A 6,335-nucleotide genomic window follows, 5' to 3' on the forward strand; every position below is an offset into this window, starting at 1 on the left:
GTATACTTTATATATTCCTTTTCCTTGGGATTTCCTTTAAAAGCATTTATGATTTTTTCTAATTTCTGATCTTTTCTTTGCTCAGTCTGTAATAATTCAGCGCTCCAGCCTAGATCTTCCTGTTCAGATACAGTTTTAACAATAGGCATGGATGTTGATATATCTATCAATTCAGTTTATGGCTCCGTACAAGATAACATGGGGTTGCGTGATAATGCATCAGCAATGATATTTGCTTTCCCTGGTAAATACCCATCGTCGCACCAAAGTCTTGGATGATCAAATGCCACCGAGTTCGTTTGGGGCTGTGACTAAAGCCTTTAAAGAAGTCGGTTAGGGGCTTATGATCTGTAAGAACCCTGACAGGATAACCGTATATTATGAACTTAGAATGCACTAGTGAATCAACAATAGCTAGCCCTTCCTTGTCTATTACGGCATACTTACTTTCGGAAGGTCTCAGTTTACGTGAATAAAAAGCTATCGGGAAAAACTGTTTGTCATATTGCTGAAGTAATACCCCACCTTCTCCTAGGTCTGAGGCGTCTGTTGCAATGAAGAATTCCTTACTGAAGTCAGGAAATTGTAAGATAGGAGAACTACGCAGTTCATATTTCAAGGTATTAAACGCCTGTTGATGCTGCTCAGACCATATGAAATCTACACCTTTCTTCATAAGATCAGTAAGGGGAGCGGCTATCATTGAATAATTGCGTATAAAACGCCTGTAATATCCACTACACCCCAGAAATTGCTGTATTGCCTTGACATTAGTAGGTATCGGAAAGTTACAGATAGCCGACATCTTATCGTGGACTACTTTAAGACCTTGGCTAGACACCGTAAAACCTAAATAGACTAATTCTGTTTTGAAGAATTCACACTTACTAATCTTTACTAGTTCCAGTTTACGTAGATGTTCTTCTAAGGTATTAGAAAAGATTACAAGGTCGTATATACAGTGAACCCTCATTTATCGCGGTAGATAGGTTCCAGACGCGGCCGCGATAGGTGAAAATCCTCGAAGTAGTGACACCATATTTACCTATTTATTCAACATGTATATTCAGACTTTTAAAACCTTCCCTTGTACGTAGTACTGTTAACAAACTACCCTTTAATGTACAGAACACTTAATGCATGTACTACAGTACCCTAAACTAAAACAGGCACAAATATTAAAGGCGATTTTATATCATGCGTTTCCTAAACACGCTAAAAAGCACGATAAAAAATGGCAACCAATGTTTTGTTTACATTTATCTCTGATCATAATGAAGAAACAAACTGGAGGTAGAGCTTTGCTTATTACCCAGACATATTTCCCATACTTTTCCCTTAGAACTACATCACATCTTCCTACTTTAGATATATATATATATATATATATATATATATATATATATATATATATATATATATATATATATATATATGTGTGTGTATATATATATATATATATATATATATATATATATATATATATATATATATATATATATATATATATATATGTGTGTATATATATATATATATATATATATTTATATGTATACACATATATACATACATACATATATACATAAATACATGCATACATATATATATATATATATATATATATATATATATATATATATATATATATATATATATATATATATATATATATACTGTATATATATGGGTTATGGAAAAAATCCGCGAAGTGGTGAATCCGCGATGGTCGAACCGCGAAGTAGCGAGGGTTCACTGTATAGGCATGCAATATATCCCCTAATAAGTCTCCAAACACTATGTTAATCATTCTAGTAAATGTTGCGGGAGCACAACGTAAACCAAAAGGCATACGCAAAAATTCATAATGTCCCCTGGCTGTGCTGAAGGCAGTGTATGGGATACTATCTTTTTCTAATGATATCTGGTGAAAGCCTTTAAGTAAGTCCGAACTGGTAAAAAAGTTTTTCTGACCTAACAAAGATAAAATAACGTCAGTACATGACACTGGGAATCGATCAGGGATCGTTTCCTCATTTAAGCTACAGAAATCTAAGCAGATACGCCATGTTCGATCTTTTTTCGATACAACTATTAATGGAAAATTATAAGGCCTGTTCGATTTCCTAATGACTCCTTCTTCTAACATTTTACCTACTTCATCATTTATCTCATTCTGGAATTTCATAGGGAGTCTGTACGAGGGTACATAGATAATTTACTGCTTGTCTTTAATCCTTATGTGATGTTCTATAACATCTGTTTTTCCTAAGGATCCATCCGTAGGGGAGAAAACATCATGATATTCGGTTAAAAGTCCGAAAAATTTCTGCTGAATTTCCTCCACTTGAATGTCTTTATTGATTTTATTTTTAATAGATTGCAAAAGGGATTCATCCGCAACTGATTGAGCGTGATTGATTTCAGCGACGGTAAGAATACAATGTTTATAAACTTCTACATCCAAGATATATTGATTTTTGTGAATTACTAAAGTGGTATTTAAATGATTACAGACTTCAATATTACACTGTTGTTGTGAGCCAACTGTATAAATAGCTTGTGTGACGGACAATCCGTTAGTTTTCAAAGTGTTGGAAAGGATTGATATTTCAGATCCCGGCAAAGTTTTCTTTACTCACACGATTGTATTCAAAGTTACGTTCGGCTCGATAGATTGCGCGCAAGATGATATTACGGGTGAACGAGAATTCTGTTGGGTCGCGTATATTATTTCTTTATTAATGAGACAAGTGATTGGTTCTTCAACGTACGTTACAGTTTTATTTGTCGTCTCTATTTTATCCAAAACTGATTTTAAGGTATTAGAAGACTTATAGAATTTTCCTTTGATATACATGCCGTGTTTGGTAGGGGCTAAGATAATGTTTTGATTGCCCATAGACGGGTATCCTGTAATTACAGCTGGATACATATCAATGTTTTGTACAAAAGTATCGGCAAACGTGCGCTTACCGACCTTGTACTGAACATGAGTTACTCCTATTACATTTAATTCATTATTTCCTATACCCGAGAGCCTTACTCCGGACTTCTTTATAGGGAAGTTCGAAAATAACAAGTGATGATTTCTCAAATCCATGATATTACGTGGACTACCAGAGTAAAAAAACAATGTGAAGGATCAGTGTTCTAAATTAACAGCATATAATGTTGGTCGTAACTCATTTTGGCTTGTTATTGCATGCATTTGTTGCAAATCTGTGGGAACCTGCACTGATTTATTTGATTCGGCCGTGTGTTTCATAGAAAAATCTATTGCCTCACAATGATCTGATAAAACATTAAATGGATTATTTGATACTACTGATGTTGACACGAATGACCCAACATCACTCTCTTCCCCATTGGAGTTGATTATGTGGTATTTGCTTTGCTTTGCACATTCTGAAAATTTGTCTGACCTTGCGAGTTCTGGCTAGACGGCCCAGGATCAGAGTTATTTTAAGCACTATTTGTTTGTTTTTATTTTGAACTGCATTGACGTTTGGCTGTTTCTTCTTGTTGAACTGAGGATTTTTTTTTATTTCCATAGGGAATTGACTGGGGAATTGACTGTGTGTTTCCAGGATTCTGTTGTTGATTATGCGAGTAGCATCAACTATATGAATGAGTTGAACTATTGTGTATCGAACAGAATCGCGTTCTGCAGTCTGCAATCAAGGGACCTTGACGTTTGCAATTATAACACATCATTCCTGCAACTTGATTATTGTTATTAACTACGTTTATATGTTGTGGCTTAGTTTCATTTTTTGCAAAAACTTGAGTAAGCAAGGGATCTAGGCCAGTACACCTAGACATGTGTTTCTTTATCTGTTTGTACACATCTAATTCTGTACTTTTGGGCGTTAATTTTTTATCAAAACAGCGCACTAAAGCCTCTGGCAACATAATTTTCATGCAAGTTAAATACATTAATCGTAAGAAATCTTTCACGGCGATGTTATCTCCTGTAACCCATGTGGAATTACCTAAAATATCTTGATATTCATTAAGCCTCTCGGCAATGAGAGCCACTCTTTCTATAACATTAAGCTGAGTCATAGTGGCTTGATTAAGTGTATTTCTTAATGTTAAAACTACATCTAAGGCTCCTTCACTGCCATAGATCGAACGTAGCTTAACTTTGAAATCGTCCCATGTAACTACCTCTTGAAAAGAGACTCCCCTAAGATACGCGCTTGCATATTCTTTAGAAAAGTCTATAAAACTTTTAGCTTCTTGCAATTGTACAAATGGGTCTGTGATATATTTGCATTTAAGTGAGCACCAACTGATGAAATGCAAGACTCGACATTCTGAGGTAAGAACCCATTGACCGGACCTTGAAAAGGAAGGATAGCCGATCTAGCACTCACTAGGGTTAGTACGAGAGCGGGGTTACTAGGTCCGGGAGTGGGGATACTCGGTCCGGGATTTACAGGAGGTGTCATGTTTACTTTAACTTTTTTTTCTATCTCTTCGATTCCTTGTGATCCTATCAAAATCTCTATTTGAATACAGACGTGCACTGCATAAACGCATAAGCAATATACAATAAAGATATGTTGCAGATTATAACACAATCCCCCAAAACAATGATACTAAGATAAAGATATTTCCCGAGAACTTCTGAAAGGAAACGGAATTAGCACAGAGAAAAAAAACTTCTAGACAAGAATTCGAAGTTGAATGCAGTTTCCTTTAATAAAGGAAAATGAAGATTTGCAAATTACTCACCCCAGCAATAATGGACGATCGACTCGTGACAACAAACACTTCACTGCCTAAAACTGAATGAATAAAGAAATGTACTTAGCTTTCAGTATATATGGGCGATGATTGATGACGTCATTTCCTCTCTCTCTCTCTCTCTCTCTCTCTCTCTCTCTCTCTCTCTCTCTCTCTCTCTGGTTTGCGAGAGTTTAGCTGTTTGATGAATGTTTCGATTTGATTTCCTGTCGTATTTTTGATTGTTTATTTCCTGGATATGATTCTTGAATGTTTGTTCAGTAAACGTTGATAAAGTTGAATGTCATTCCTTCGTCTTCTTAAGATGTTTTAATGATGTATGTTGATTGAAGATCCAGTTTCTCAGTTTGTATAATATTTATAGTTGATGTTCGATGCGTTCATTTCTTCGGTGGATGTAGATACTTCATTGAAATTGTAGATTCATTACTGTTGTAACTGCTAATTATTACAGTTGAAATCGCTGGTTCTTAAAGTTGAAATCGCTGCCACCAATTGTTGGTGTGGTACTGTTATAAACACACATTGGTGTTCTATCTCATGTCTCTTCAATATGATATAGATTTATTGGACTTGTAGGTTACTTCTTCTGAATAAGTCTAGTTAAGTTAACTTTAAACAGTTTATTATTAGCTCCATCACTGGAGTATGGATGGTTTGGTAGGATGACCATTCCGTATGACAAGATAATAGAACTAACAAAATACAGGTTTTCGTTGATAACATTATATTAGTTATCTCAGCATTTATTACAAATATGATTACACAAGATTATTATCGGAAACCATCTGGTTCCGTGCAGAGATCAAAGAAGGTCAACTGTTTCTCACGGGATGCTTGTGTTGTGTTGTGTTGACTCTTCATACAAAGTGTTACCTATGCAATGATTTAGCTTGGTCTTACTTTCGCATCCTGTTATGGCTCGACGTTCACAAACTCCTAACTTCTCCAATGATCCCTTGGGTCATGGGTTTATTATGTATATATTACATATATATCTCATTGTTTTCAAATACTTACAAATACCCCTTAAAATCCATATTAATTCGCTATTTAAAACTCAAAGAACTATGGAAATTACTCTGTCCTATATAGAATATTTACAAAAATATTATTTAGAAAAATGGAAAGAAATGTAGCCAAGAGAGGATTCAGTTTTCAGAAGTGGATATTCAACAACTGACCATATCCTTATAATTTAACAGCTAATGGAAAAATCAACGGAGTATGACAAACCACTATTTATGGCATTTAAAGACTTTAAGAAAGCTTTTGATTCTGTCAATACTTTAACAGTCATGAAAGCCCTAAGCCCTTCAACGACTTGGAACAGATGATACTTATGTTAGAACACTTGATTATATCTGTGTGGGTAGAAGAACAATCCTGACATACATAGATTTAGTGAGAAAATTCCAATTGAGAAAGGAGTTAAGCAAGGACATCTTATCTCTTCTTAATTATTCATAGTGTGCCTAGAAGTATTTAAGAATTTAGATTGACAAAATATACAATTTGAAAGAAATGGGGAATACTTTAACAACACACAATTTGCAGATGACTTAGTTCTATTTAGTGAATTA

This window comes from Palaemon carinicauda, chromosome 17 (assembly GCF_036898095.1).
Source record: "Palaemon carinicauda isolate YSFRI2023 chromosome 17, ASM3689809v2, whole genome shotgun sequence".
In the NCBI taxonomy this organism is placed as follows: Eukaryota; Metazoa; Arthropoda; class Malacostraca; order Decapoda; family Palaemonidae; genus Palaemon; species Palaemon carinicauda.